The sequence below is a fragment of the Pygoscelis adeliae genome, unplaced genomic scaffold (assembly GCF_000699105.1).
Source record: "Pygoscelis adeliae isolate BGI_AS28 unplaced genomic scaffold, ASM69910v1 Scaffold36, whole genome shotgun sequence".
Classification (NCBI taxonomy): Eukaryota; Metazoa; Chordata; class Aves; order Sphenisciformes; family Spheniscidae; genus Pygoscelis; species Pygoscelis adeliae.
Window position 1 is genome coordinate 525283 of NW_008824934.1, and position 15536 is coordinate 540818.

General features: G+C 36.9%; 1 protein-coding gene across 1 annotated transcript in view; it reads left to right on the forward strand.

Moving 5' to 3' along the window:
• Positions 1-15536, forward strand: part of GNB1 (guanine nucleotide binding protein (G protein), beta polypeptide 1) — a 45193-nt gene that overhangs the window by 5792 nt on the left and 23865 nt on the right. The window contains exons 2-3 of the mRNA XM_009325145.1: positions 13324-13386; positions 14838-14889. The gene's annotated coding sequence lies outside the window, so the exon portion shown is untranslated. The remainder of the gene's footprint in view (positions 1-13323; positions 13387-14837; positions 14890-15536) is intronic.

Consider the following 15536-nt stretch of genomic DNA (forward strand, 5'->3'; position numbering starts at 1 on the left):
TCCATTTTAATGTGAAATTTAGTTCATTTCTGTAAGTAGTTTGCGTGAAACAAATAAAAATACAAATTTTTAATGAAGTAGAATTTCAGCCTGTCAAATCGCTGCAATTTCTAAAGGTTATATGTGTAGAAAAGAAATACCTTCTATATGTTATAAGGGTTAATTGAACTGTAGATAGCTGAATATTTTTTTCTGTGGGTTCCTACACTGGTCTGAGGAAGGTTTGCCTAAAATTTCTTGCCAGTTGTGTTTATCATCTTTTTCTCAGATGAGAATATTTTTGATGTCTTCTTGAAAACTGCAGTAATGCCTGCCAGCACTCCCAAAAAAGAAAATATTAATTATCTGTAATTAGATGGATTAGATAATTTTTTGTAGCTTTATGTAATGCAGTCCTATATTAAAAACTATGTAAAGATTTTTGTCACTATTTTCGGCTCTTTCTCTCCCCCCCCCCCCCCCCCCAGCAAAGCGGGGGGGGAGCAAAACCAAAATACTTCTCTCTGGAACTCCTGCATCCCATCTATCAAAGCAGTTGTGAATATTTTACCAGTTCAGGTATTGGTGATGATTTTGCTCATCCTTATTACAAAATCAAACTGTATTGACTATGGGGGACTAAGTAAGAAATTTTGCAAGGCTTTCCATATGACTTTCAGAAAGACAAACACCCACAAAGTTGACATCACTGACAGGAAAGCAATGCCTTACTTCTGTGGCTTGTTTTTTCTTCTGTTACAGTAGGCTTAATTACAACAGCTGATGCCAGTTATTTTCTTTCTTTGTAAGAAAGAAAAAGAGTTTCTGCTTAACTATTGCAGGTGAACTGTTAATTCTATACATCTTTATTTTCTTACTGCTTTCCTGGCCTTCTTGCCTCTCTTGGGCTAGATTTAGGGAACCATCTTAAAAGTCTGTTCAGTAATATGTGCTTTGTGTTCATCCTGACATTTTAGGATTTATTGAAATCTGTCAATAAATACAGGTTATCTAAAATTATTTGCAGAACCATGAAGTTATTTGAGAAGCTGGGTGGGTTTTGGTTTTTTGTGAAATGTCGAAACAAATTTCCAACACTGCTCTGACAGAAGAATTTTTAATTGTGCACTTCAAAATTGCAGTTTAACTTCCATGGAAACCAAAATATACGTGCCCAGTGTTAACGGTGTATGCTTTACTGTAAGGACTTTCTCATTGGGACATCTGTGGTAACACGGTATATTTTACCAGACTTCTTTTGCTGAGGGTTACTGAGCAGGCTGTTGAGCTTACAAACGTTTTTGGAGGTTGTGTGGTATGCTTGTAACTGTCCAGATGATGTGCCTTGCAAACTACTGCCTGAGGTGTTGCTGCCCGTTTGTAATTGGTGGGGAACGTGGCTTTCTTCTGGAAGTAGAGTAATTGAACTGCCCTGGTATACTCTTCTTTTAAAATCAGAACACTTTGTATTCAGTCCAACCGCTTGGACTTTTGAGGGATTTACCGAAACAATTGAGGGGATAGCAGGTGGGTCAAAGCTCCAAGGTTAAAAGCGCACAGAAGATGGTATGAATGTGCCTTTTTTGTTGATGCAGAGATCTTAAAAGTTAATGTTTGGTTATCTTCAGTAGTGAAATTTGTAAGGCCAGGCAGAAATGTTCACTCTGTAAACAGCATTGACGAGAAGTTCCCAAACCCATTTCTTAGTTTGATATGTGCGCAATACTAATATTTTCTAGTAAAATCTTTGTGGTGAAAACTAGTGCAGTAAGTCTGTTTTTTGCCATATATGTAAAGTTCTGTTCCATTTAAGTTTATTTAAATTTTTGAGCTGATAACATCATAGTTAACACCAACTGGTTCAAGGTATGTGTTGAACATAGCAATGCTTGATTCTCTAAAAAAAGGTAAACTGATGTTTCAGTATGTAAAATACCATGACTTATAACTGCATAATACAAAACTTATTTAGTGGAAACAAAACATACACTGAAGTAATAGTGCTCAGCAAAGCAGGCCTACACATGCTTCAAGATGTTGAGAAGAAAACCATTTATGGTCCTCTTGGATTTTTCCTATCTAGTTCCCAAAACTGTTTTCTTCAGATAGCCTAACAAATGTGTTTGGAGGGTGGTAATTTTTTCTGTTTGTCTAGAAAAACAAGGTAGACATGATAGTCTGCTGAAACCTTTGGTACTCAAAATAAGATTATACTGTACTAATTAGAGAGCTCTCTTTGTTGGGACATATGTTTGATATTCGTGTTGCACATTCTTTGTGAAGTAGTAAAATACTGAAGATACACTGTTGCCTGTTTAACAAAGGTGTTGTCTGTACAAAGATCAAGAACAGTTCGCTTGATGCTTATGGCAATTTAATTGTGCTTCAGGTTACTAAGTCCTGGATTTCACTATAAGTTGTCAGATAGTATCTGGATAGTGCCTGAAAACTTACTGTAGAAGTTAATATACGGTACTTTGGTTAAAAGACTGTATAATACTTAAAATGAAATAATATTGAACAGGAACAATTTAACAGATTTAAAATCTTGACAAGTAGTGTATCTTTAATAGATGCTTGAGAAGTCAGGGAAGTTTTTTTTCATGCATGAAAACTCAAATGTCATGGAAACTTCGGGCAGTGAAGTCAAATTGGTTAGTTCAACTTACTGTCTTCCTTTATACTTGTGCCTATAGACAATAGGTGAAGCTTCAGCATTTCAGGAAATACTTTGGTTTGTCCTACAGAAAGATTCATTGCTGACATATGGGGGAAGTGGAACTTGTGCAGAACCTGCATTTGGGGCTTTAATATCTGGGCACAGTAGTTCAGTTGTGAGTACTTAGTAATATCTGAGTATTCCAAGTCTCTCAGTCTTGAATTTGACATACTACAAACTCAGGATATCCAAGATTCAATTATGTAATGATTTCAAAAAATCTGTATCCTTATAATAAAATGGAGTATAGTATCTTGAAGAAAAGGAAAAAAAAAAAGTCTTAAACACTATAAACTCAGAAACTTTGAAAATAGAATGAAGTTCTTCCAAATGTTTTGGAAATCTTAGGCAAGTCCTTAGACGTGAGAAGGTGCCCAGTAATCTTCATATTTGCTTCAAGTCTGGCTCTTCTCTCTTTCCTTTAACTATTATTACAAGATGGAACTCGCTAAATTGGGCATTGGAAATTCCACTTTTTGTTTGCTACCCTGGGAATCAAATATAAAGCATTTGAACAGGTTTTCTTGAAATAAGATGGGATGTTAAGCTGTATCGCCTAGCTAGCAGTGACTGCCACCTTACCTGGATACATACCATGGAGAATTCAAGATTTAGTTCATCTGGTTTTGATTTCTCAGTCTAATTTATCCTATAGCAATTTTTTTTTGTTCCATATCCTTGCAGTTGTGAATTAAACTCAGAAGGGCTCACTCTGGGGAAGGCAGTTATTGCTGCCCTCTTTCACAAAAGGTGGCATAGACATCTGCTGTTCAGCAGCTGCCTTGCCAGTTCACAACTTCGCATGTTAAGGAAGCCAAGATGGCAAATAGTTTATTACCATGCACCGTGCTGCAAAACTGTGGTAGTTCGGCTTCTAGATAATGAGCAGCTCGGCTCTTACAGAAGATGAAGGAACTTATAAAAGCAAGCTGAGGTGGAAGCTGGAGTTGGAAACAACAATAACTGTGTTTTTCCCAAGTCAGAATCCTTAATATTCTGTATAAGGGGGAAGTGGCCTGTCTTCAAAGCTCTCTCCCTTTCTATTTTTAAAGGACCAAGTTGATACGTTGTCTACTGCAGTTAGTGTGTTTTCTGTTTTAAAAACAAACTCAGACCCACCCTCTCTTCAAAAACTCGCATAATTTTGTACAACAGTAGTGTCCAGGGGCTCCAAAAAACCACGAAGCAGTGCTTATACAAAGGGGGTATGCAGAGGATCAAGGAAATCAGTGCAGAACCTTAAGAGTTACAGATTTCAACTAACCTTACTGGCTGCTGGCTTTGTTAAACAGACTTTGCTTTTTTGACTTCACTTTGCACATATTTTTTTTTCTCTAAAATAGATCGGATTGTCTTCTAATGTTTTCATATTTGTCTTTCTTAGTTAATTCCCACCCTGGCTCCTAACCCTAGTAGTACTTTACTTGTTTTCTTTTTATTACATTTTCCTCTTTATTTTGATCACCTAAGCAGATGCATACTATCTAGAGGAATACAACTGCTACTTAAAGACTAACGCCAGAAGTTTTAAGAGGGTTAATGCAGTACTATGGAAAGAAGAATGTCCAAGGGTGAAAGCAAGTATTTCCTGCTGTACCTTTGTGCTTTCTGTTGTGATACTGTCCCTGGGTTGTACTTGAAGTTTACCTTTTATATCAGCATTAAGCATTGTTGCATTGTCTGTTCCCAAACACCACTTCTCAGTCTAATGTCTTCAAGGTCTCCTGCGTTACTCTGCTTTTCAGTCTGTCAGCCTTGCTTTTCTTGTACCTGTTCTTCTGTACCTTAACTTATTTTGTATCAACAGTACATATCAAAATACAGCAATTGCCGGGAGAAATCAACGAGCTACTAGGGGGTATAAATCATTGCTATCAAAACTAATGGAACTGGTTGCACATTGATTAAAGATGGGTTATGTTGATTGCAGGGCTAGAGAACAAAGTATTGCTCAGTCTATTTTGGGTAAAAAGATTAGAGAAGTCATGCTATATTTTAATCTCCGCTGAGTATTCTTTTATCTGCTATATGCATATAATATGTTTTGTTGATTTTTTAAGGTCCACTGAAATACTTTTTATCTTCAGACTGGTGCTGGAAAGCATATATTTCATGGTGTAGCCTAACTTCTTTCTAACAGCGCTCTGTTAATCTCGTACTGAAGAACAGTGTGCTGTTTGAACACCTAAAATCTTATTTCAATGAAGTAAATGTATTATTTTTATTAATTTGCTGAAGCCTGGATAAGATCTTTAACACAGTTGTAAAGAACGAATGTTTTTCATTTAGATGACCTCTAAGGCTGTTTTGTACCGTCTGCGTAGCAGAGGCACAAAGAGAGCAGATGGTTTGTTCAAATGTTTTGACTACCATATTTTTGTTGAGGCAGGATGTGATGGCCAGAAGGTAGTTACCAAGTCTTGTCCAGCCTGTCTCTAAGATGGGGTACCTTTGTTGCTTCTATTGGATTTTTATTATTTTTATAAAAGCTTAATACTGTAAAGCTTGCTTACTTTCTCAGAGTCGTTCTAAGTCAGAGCACAAAAAAGAATCCATGTTACTGAAGTACTCTCAGGATTCAATCTTAGCAGTGAAAGGCATTTTGGGTGGAACTCTTGATCTGTGTGGTAACGCACAATTCAGATTTGATAGAATATAAATTATCTTGCTGCTTCTGGAAACATGATGTGTTTTTCATTAGTGTTTTGAGGGCCTTAGTGCAGTGAGACATATAAGCGTGTGAGTATCTCAAAGTCTGTGTCTACATGCATGGATGAGGGGGATGTTTTTCAGAAGCAAAATTGTCTGTAAAAGACCACCTTATATCTGTAAATGTCTCCCTTAGCTCAAGAATAAGGGTATGTTGATTTGATTGGCTATTTCTTCTAATTTTAAATGGTTTGACTTTTAAGGATGTAAAAAGTAGTATTGCTAAATGTAGCATTCTGAAAGTTAGTTGTATTTTTTAAATGGATGTAAATAGGAAGCAGCTGATTCTCCTTTGACTCAGTCGACTCTACTAGCTGGCATATGTAGAAGGAAATGGATGATTCAGCTTCTGTTGATAAAATAGTTGAGCTGAAATTTATGGAAATACAAAATACAATAATAGGAATTTCTACTCATTTTCTATGCTTATGCATATACACAGTCTTACTGATTTTTTTATTAGTATTTTTCATGTCTAATTTTGCTATTTTTGTTTTTTTGTTTCTGTTTTTTGTATTGTAAGTGACCACATAGCCCATTTCCTCCTCTAATATAAATACTGTGGTGAAGATTTTAATGTACCTACTGATGTCACTGTAATGGTAATATCTGAAACAATACATGATTTTTAACAAGGTTGAGAAGATTGTGCCAATACGGATGTGTTGGCAAACAGAGCTGAGAGAAATATCATTCAGACTTTTGGAAAATACTTGTTCTTTTACACTTTAACCCTCAGTCAGTGGCAGTTGATCCACCTGATGGATTTTATTGTAATCTTCAGGATTTTGGTAACAGGAGGTGGTGTAATCACCTGCCTCTGCGCCAGGTTTTGCATCTAGCTGTTCATTTGCTTGTGAATTCAGTGCAACATGATCCATTCACATGCTGTGCTCTCCTCAGCATCTACTGTGAATTATTTGGGGAGAGCTTGAACAGAACATCGTCATGATAAAGAAATACATCAGTCTTCATGAGGACTTCTTGAACATACTTAAATCACAGAAAATGAACTGAAGACCTCCTGGAAAATCGGTATACCCAAAAGTGGCTTTTAAAAAACAATCTTTGGAAACTTCATGAGAATTGACAATAATTGTGTTTCTTAATAGGATTGCAGCCTACTATAGGCATGTTCTTAAATTGTGGATTACAAACTTATTTTGATAACTGAAGAAATGTGTTTCTAATGTTGACTTTTACTAAAAAGAAACAAGTATACATATTTACACGTGTAATGTGTTTTCATGCTATGTCATGGTTCTGTCACTGATTTGTTACACTGGGATGATGTGTAAACTGGTCCTACAACAGCGTGCTTCCATTTCTAGCTTCTAGGAGAAAATGTACTGTTTATAGCTTGCATTCTGAACTGCCCAAAACCTGCCATCTATAGATTCAGCTGATCTAGATGAGAGATTACACGTTTTCTGAAAAGATAATATCCTGGTACTGTAGCATTACTTTAGGTCTCCTGGAGAAGAAATAATGGATTTCTTGTTTTGTTTCTGTGTTTGTCTTTTTTTTTTTTGCATTATTTTGTTTAGCTTCTATGCAAACACATTGCTGATAACACTTCACATGCCAGGCAACCTTTCTATATCTGACTGATTTGTGCTATAGTTTTACCCTTGTTTTTTTCCTCTCTTGCCTCCTTAACACTTCTAAATCCAAACTATGAAACTTTTCTCATTATTAGCAGCTTTCCAGATAGCTCCTGCTATGCATGTTTTTTTCACTCTTAAGTAAATCTCTTAAGCATTCCTGATGCTAAAGGGCTTATGTCAAAAACTGTATTTCCTCAAAAAATTACAAAAGGTAACTTTAGCACAATTCCAAGGGGATATAAATAATTACTGTGATTTAAAAAAAAATTAAATAAATTGGAAGGAACAATGGTATCTGGATAAATGGCACAAAGCCTAATTGATTCATATTAGTGGGCCTGAGAAAGTAACTAAAACCTTCTTGATTTGTCTGTAGCAGTTAAAGTGCAAAGTGGTGTTTTTTTGTTTTTTAGCCTAGTAAGACCTAATTTTTGTTTCTGCAGCTCATGAATAGTTAGTTGTGTGTTACCGAGAAGGTGTTTGGATCCAGCAATATTTGGTTACGTATTCTTACCTTTGTAGCTACTTCTCTTTTCATGGCAATAATATTAATTCTAAATGGTGAGAAATACGGTGTGTGCCAGTGGCATTAGTATTAAAGTAGGACTGCGATATCCCTGTTGTGCATGTGCTCTACCCTGTTTAGGTAAACAGAGATTCTGGTCAGATTACAAATGAAGTGAAAATGCCAGTAAAAACTGGAGGTTAATGATAAGAGAGTTGAAGGAAGCAATGAAAGATGACAGAACAACTCTTCATTTACTATAAGGCTCTGCAAATAGAAGCATCTAGTAATAAATGCTTAGTGATTTCTGTGTTGGTTAATTAATAGTAGTATATTCTCCTTCAATGTTGCCTGGGTTTTGTTTTTCAGTCTGAAGGGAGATGTCTAGTAGTATGTGACAACAAAATTGCTTGGTTTTGGATAAGGGAATACTTTATTAAGTGATGATTTTCAGTAACTCATTTTTCTGATAATTGTAGCTAGAAATTTATGCACAAGCAGGTTCTAAGTTTTCCTTACTTTTTTTTTTTTTAAATTGTAAGATCAGGAAAAAAGACAGCCAAAAACATCACTGGCCAGTTTGATAAAATTGATGCAGTTTATTGATAGATGTGTTGCTCTTCTGAACGAGTAATTACATATAGATAATTTTGAACAAAGGAATAAAACCTAGAGTATTGGCTTTTGACATTCTTAATAAATAAAAATTTGTTGAAAACTGATACTAAATATCAGTAATTTTGTTCTTAAAATAAGTTAGCTTCCTATGCCCACCACTTATCAGGAAGTGTTAGAATGCTCTTAAATGTGAATTTCTTTCAGAGCAAAGCAGAAGAGAAGAGACGTAGTTAGGAAATCTTTTGACTTGGGTCGCTAAATTAGCAAGAGTTATTAGTATTTGTGAACTACTTCAAAGATCTCCTAAGACCCCTCTTTTTAAAAAGTGTGATTTTAAGCATTTGGCTTTAGGCATCTGTTAAACTTGTAATAATCAATTCTTTTATTATTTTTACATAAATTCTTAATTCTAGGTACAGCAGAGATTTTTTTTTAATAATGCACATAGCTTGCAGATGCATTTAGAAAGGATTAATGAAGTGACCTGTTACAGTCCAGATTTTTATGCTTAAATATTGCATCAGTATGATTTTTTTTTTTTAAATGTAGGTCATGGGATTAGCATCAGGAAATGTGAGTATTTTGGCAATATAGGGATGCTGTCTTCCATGAAGACAGCTTGAGTTTGTTCACTGTTGGTGGCAGGAGAAAGGCTACTTCACTACAGAGCTGTTTATTGCAAGTGTGTGTCCCCGCCATGATCTTAAGCATTGTTGTCTGCTGATTAGTATTCTATTTTGAGAAAGTGGTAAACTATCCAAAAGGTTTATTTTCAAATACTTGTTAAACAGAGGGAGTGATGAGTCCTCAGGTCTTAGAAATCTAGGCATGCAAGCAAAAGCTGATGGATTATGCAAAGCAGATATAACTAGAGTTTGATGGCTTTCAGTAGATGTTGTATTGCTTTACTGTGTGGTAATCATCTCTGGCATATTGAGGAATTTGCATGTAGAAGTTAACTTTTTTTGTGAATTATTCTTATTCTGTAACGTTTTTGGAGGAGACAAAAATGCAGTGTTTCTCTGAGACAGCAATTCAAATTTGGGACTTTGAATGTGAAACTGTCTTACTGAATTCTGGCTTTGCAAGGTCTTGCAAGGTTTCCAGATTTGTTAGTATCTGGCTTCTCCCCTGAATTTTCTGAAATAACAGCTTAATGTTTTTTGGTTTTTGTTTTTTTTCTGAGTACTAGTGGCTATTTATGGTGGATGGGTTTTTTATGTTTGTGGGTTTCTGAAGTGCTAAGACTGCTGTCCTCACTGCTTAGTTGAAAGCAGTTTGATGGGAGGCCATGTTGACAGGTCAGAAGCTGTTTCATGGTAGACCTGTTATGCCTGGATTTTCCAGTTTTGTGTGCCGTTTTGTGTGAATAAGGTCACAGGATGAAGAATGTAGCCAGAACTTTGGAAGGACCCCAGAACTGACCTTTATTCTTTAGTCGGCAATCTTCCTGTGTTCTATGCAGCAATGAGAATCTTTTCCTAATGCAGTCTTCTAGATACTTCAAGCAGAGTACAAAATGTGCACGAATTTCTTCAGGAGGAAAGCATTTCCAGATTTCTACTACTAGAAATGGCGAGGGGGAAGAACGTGTCACTTGTAATCTTAAAGATCATAGCTCCTAATAGGGCTGCAACTTCATACTGTTAAGTCATGAGCGGAGCTTGAATGTATTTTCCTCACAATCTTGTGCGTGGGAAACAGGTGAAGTATTTCATTTACCAGGAAAAACTCGTCTTTGGACAGAGCAAACACAACAAAACTAATTTTTTAGAATCTTGCATTACCAGGTATTCTGCAGGGGTTTTTATGCACAAAATCTCTTACGTATTAACATCAGTGCCCCCTTGTAGAAAGCTGCCTAGTTAAAATGGGACCTGTAATTCAAGAATTGAGCTATATGTAATAATGAGGCATTTGTGCAGTCGGTTCATTCAGTTACAGGTATCTTTAGCTTATTGTAATTATTAGTTTGTACTTGCATGCTATATTGAAAATGGAAATTTGTTAGCTCTTCAACCAGCTAAGGTAACTGTTGCATAATGAGCATTAACACTTATAACCTGATATTCCCTTGTTTTGTGTGTACTTCACACTAATACATGGAGAAGTGTCTACTGAGCACGACTGCTTCAGCTGGAAACTTGGCAATTCTTCAACATAAGAAGGCAATACCTCCCACAGAAATGGTCCAGCCATGCTAGCCTTTGACTACAGAAGTGTTTTCAGTAAGTTTTCGAAGGAGTTGTACAATCTAGCGTTGTCCCTACTAGGGTAATCTGTTTTGCAAACCTGTTAGTAAGGTACTGCTTGCTTTTCAAAGCTTATGTGCTTGGAAATTATAGGCACAGCAGATGATTTCCAGAAAGAAGACAGCAAATAAAAGAGAAGGGGTTGTATCCATTCACTTGAGCATATTTAGATTTATGAATTTGTAATTATTTTATACTTCTATAGGTTGTCCTTCAAAGCTGCTCTTGTAGGAGGTGACAACAAAGACTAGGCTTTCTGGAATACAGATCTGTACTCAACAAGAAAAGTCTGAACTAGAATTAACTCTTGGTGGAGCACATACACATGCAGATACCAAAACATCCTTCAAGTTTCCAGCTGTCTAATAGAACTGTTTACGTTGATAGTTAGGACCAAGCCATCAAACTGAGGATAGTTTTTTGGGTTTTTTTTTTGTTTGTTTTTTTTTAATACAGAATAGTCTTGAAGCATAGCTTTAAATTTCAGACTTCTAATTACTGTTGCCTGGTGGCATAATGGGAATTTCATGTTGTTGGCAGTGATTTGGAAAGGACGTGTAATCTCTTGGGCATTAAGATACTGTTCTGTGATAATAATCAGCTAGGTAGACTGTGAGAAATAATTTTAATAAACCAACTTGCAATTCCCAGTTTCACAGACATTATCTCTACCATGTGGTTGACATGTTATAGTGGTGCTAAGCGTTGGGTACCTGAACAGAAGCATCTGCATGCTAAATTAATGACTGCCTACCTACATAGAGCTGTCCTTGCTGGGTGTAGGATGCATCCCGTTCAGATGGGTGCATGTTGATAAGGAAGATATACCAGAGCAGGAAACTAACTTCATTTGAAACTGTTGATTTACCTTAATAGTAATATTGATGTTTGCTAGTAGGTTGGGTTTTCTGTTTTTTTTTTTCCCTCCAGTGAAATCATCGCTGGTTGAGTGCCTTGGATAAAACAACCTTCTGTGCCACTCTTGCAGGAGGATGTGTTATACAAGAAACTTTTAAAATTCAAGTGGTGTAATGGTCATGGAAAATAGTTTTTAGTAGTGTTGATTGAGATCTATTTTAAACTACGTTGATAAAGCCACTCAAAACACATGTCTATACAGAAGACAGCACATGTTGATAAAATCCCCCTCTGAGCCTTCTTCAGGCTGAGCATATCTTTCAGCCTCTCCTCATATGAGAGATGCTCCAGTCCCTTAATCATCTTCAAGGCCCTTTGCTGGACTCTCTCTGGTAGCTCTATGTCTGTCTTGTACTGGGGAGCCTGGAACTGGACACAGCGCTCCAGATGTGGCCTCACCAGTGCTGGGTAGAGGGGAAGGATCACCTCCCTTGACCTGTGGGAAATGCTCTTCCCAGTGCAGCGCTGGATGTTGTTGGCTGTCTGCCACGAGGGAGCATTGTTGGCTCAAGTTCAGCTCGCAGTCAGCCAGGACCCCCAAAACATGAAGTGGTGTGCCTCTCTTGGGGACTGGTGTGGGGTGGGACTCCTCCTGCAGCTGTGCTGGAGATCTCCCTGCTACAGAGGAATTGGTGTTATCTGTGCTCTGTCCAGGTTCCTACAGCAAGGGCAGCTGCTTATGAAGCCTGGTCAAACCTTGTCCCAGGGGCTGAGCCAAACCCTCGGTGGGCAGGTGTCTTGTCTGATGTGCTGTGCCTGGCCTTGTGTCAGGTTATGTAGGACTTGATGGTGTGTTTTAAGACGCTGGAACGCTTTTGCTGCAGTTCAAACATTGGCCTTCAGCATCTAGTCAATATATGTGTAAAGCAATCTTAAGAAGCTGTGCAGGTGGAATCAACATCCAGAATATTTGGGTTTTAAGTCTCATTGAATCCATAGGTCAAGAAGAAAAACATATTTACGCAGCTAATGGCTTTGGAGAGGGCTACAGTGAACGTATTTCATCTTCTTAGGAAGCTGCTTAACTTTGGAGGGTTATTCAGATTTGCTATGATGTTAAAGTAAAATACTTCTAAATGATTTCCCTACTCTTCAAAATCCCTTTTCTTCCTTTTTTCCCTCTTTTCTTCCCTGCTTTCCCCAACCTTGTGAAAAAAGTTGCAGTCTCTTCTGCAGAAGAGCCTTCTTCATGTGAAGACTTGTATTCTGGTGGATGTTAGAGTTGAGATAAATTTTTAGGCTGGGTTGTCACCTTAGTGTAACTACTTCAATATCTTTAAAGAAAAAAGACTATTAGGCTGACAGCAGTTAGTGAGTATGTGTAATAGGGAAGTTTTACCCAGAAACAATGATGCTTTTGCCTTCTGGAGTTACTCTATTGTTTTTTATTCCAAACTGCTGTGCTGCTTTACTTGGAGCAGAAGGCTGTGGGGACACTGAGTACACCAACCATGTGTAGGGCTGGCTGACCTCCAGGTGCTTTGGTGTAATGGTTTAACCACTTGAACCATGCTTAAAGTATTCTGTGGTACTTTTTGTTCTCTCCTGTTTTAGAAACCCCAGTTCTTGATGTTGAGAACCTCAAGCTCTCAGCTAAGCAGGGTTGTAAGGGCTGATTAAGGCAGAGTGTATGAAGCTTGTTACAAGAACTCTTTCTTTGCTGAACCAGTACTGTGGTGCGATGAATGAGCCTGTAATTTTCATGTTGCTTTTACCAGGCTACATTTTAGCTAAAAATGGAAGCTTGTGGTAAGGCAGATCTTTTTTCTTCAGTAGCTTGTCTACTTTTATTCTTAAATGAGCTCCATTATTAATGTAGAATTGAAAATATCTCAGTTGCCAGGATTGCATTCTGCAGGCATCACAGGATGCTTTCAGCATACCTAACTGAAAACTTAACCTGGTTTGAAAAATAAACTAAACTTTGTGGAAAAGTTTGCTGTTATACTTCCTTACTCTTCTTGCAGGCTGGTTAAAGTAGCTTTTTTGTTTTGTTTTTGTTTTTCTTTTTTGCAGAAGGCATATGAAATCTGCAACACCTCTCCTGCATTAATGAGGGTGCAGCACAGGACAATAATGGTGTGTGTTTTGGCCTTTGCTATTGTGTATTCTGTGTGCTGTTAGTGTTCCAGCATAATTTTACTTGTTTACATTTCAGGTAATTCTTTCAGAATTTCATTAGATCTCATTATCTCTGCAGTGTGGGCAAATTTTTCTGTCAAGACTTCTGAAAGTTGAATATAGTTGATCTTTTTTCAGAACTTAAAATGGTCATGTCATGTGTTTGTGTCTTTGGGGGGGGCGGGTGGAGTTTGGCCTCTAAGTGTGAGTTACTGTTTTATGTCTAAAAGTGTGTTGTTCTGGCAGTAACAAACAAAACTGCTTACACTGTGATGGTTTCATAATCACGGTATTAAACTGTTCATCTATAAATGAGCTTGGATGAGGATGACCCATATCCTAAGTAGCTTAACCTCTGTACCAGACACTGAAGTGGTTTGTAAATTTTCCAGCTAATAGTGAACTGTAAAATCAGAAAGACGCATTACATGTAAGCATTTCAGTTTAAAGTATATGAAGTTGTAGACTGGCTTTCTGATTTATGATTATTTTGCTTCAGTACATTCTTGCTTTGTGTTTAGAATAATCTTCCACTGTCCTGATGCAGCGGCTTTGAAGATGTTACACTCAGGTGTCCATTGACATCACCCATAGCCCTTGTCTTGCTGTGTGATAGAGACAGATCACAGATGTTTCGAATGTATAAGCGGTTGTCAATGTTTCAAATCTTGGGGTGAACTATAATTATTACTTTGTGCTGCCAGAGGAAAAAATTGCTCTGAAATTTCTTACAAGAAATTTTTTCACCTTGCTACAAAGCCAATTTGTATGTTAAATCATTACAGTCTTCCAGACTGCAAGTGTGTGTTACTTAACGTGTCAATTTTTACTTTTTCACTTTTTAATATCTTTAGTGATTAGAAGTCGTAACTCTTCTAGAAGAGTGCTGTGCTCTCGCTTGAGCTCATTAGTAGGAGGTTTATGTAACTTCTTTTGATAAAATAGATATCTTGATATTTAACTGTGCTTAGAAAGCAAGCATACCTCAGGAACAGTATTGAGAAGAAATAATTTCATTGCTTTGAAAATGCAGATTTGGGGGGGCACTTTATAGTGCAGTGAAAATTACAGTCTTGTATGAGTGAGACAATGTTTTGTTACAATCCTAAACTCTCTAATGGTATGGACTTCTGTATCACTAGGGGAGGACAATTAATGATCTGAGGATTGCAAGAGTTTTCTTGGAAAAAGAATGTTAAAAGCTTCTTGACATGAGCAAGTCTTTTGGGCATTGCTTTAATAATACTAACATAACCATTTCCTTCATAACCATGAAGACAAGCTGGCTGTTTAAGTTAGCTAACAAAAAATAGTCTGTGCTTTGATGGTATTTTAATTTCTGCTAGATTTGTTAAGAAATTGGTGTTATTTCTTGATAATTGTACTAATTCTGTTTTGTTTTTTTCCAGAATTTACATGTTTGACAGCAGAAGTTGGCTTTCTACTGTAGTGAGAGAACATGTAAGTAGAGAAATAAGGTAATTTCTTTTTTCTAGTGCTTGAGAAAATCATACTATTTTTAAAAAGTGGCTAACTTCAGGTTTTTAGTTGTTAATCTGTGCAAGCCTGAAGTACCTGTTTTCTACTTTAGCATATGTATTCTTATGTCAACAGGAAGGATTTTAAAATGGCCAGGAAACCTGCTAAATAATAGATGTTAGTGCCTGCCTTCTTTCAGAGATGGAACTGTCAAAGCAGAGGGAGACCATAGATGAAACTGTTTCATCTCAGTGGGGCAGGGAACTGTAATAAATAAAATGATGAGAACAGTTATTCTGTAATGAATGAAAAATTACTTATCCGCCATGTTTGACAAAAGAAGGCCAAATTTCTTTTGAGCAAAGCGGCTCTTGTTAGAATGCTCTTTTCAATGTGTCAGTATTATTTAAACAAACTAAAAGTTTCAGAGTTTACATTCTGTGTCATCATAATTATTACTAATATTCTTGGAACAGTGAAACCTTCGTTACCTTCCAGGCTATAACTACAAATGTTTCTGCCTCTTGTGAAGTCCCTTAGTCTGTGAGGAACATTACTAGTTAGCCATGTGTTGTGTAGAAGGTATTTCCTCAGTTAAATTTCTTTCAATTACTAGATATCTACCTGTT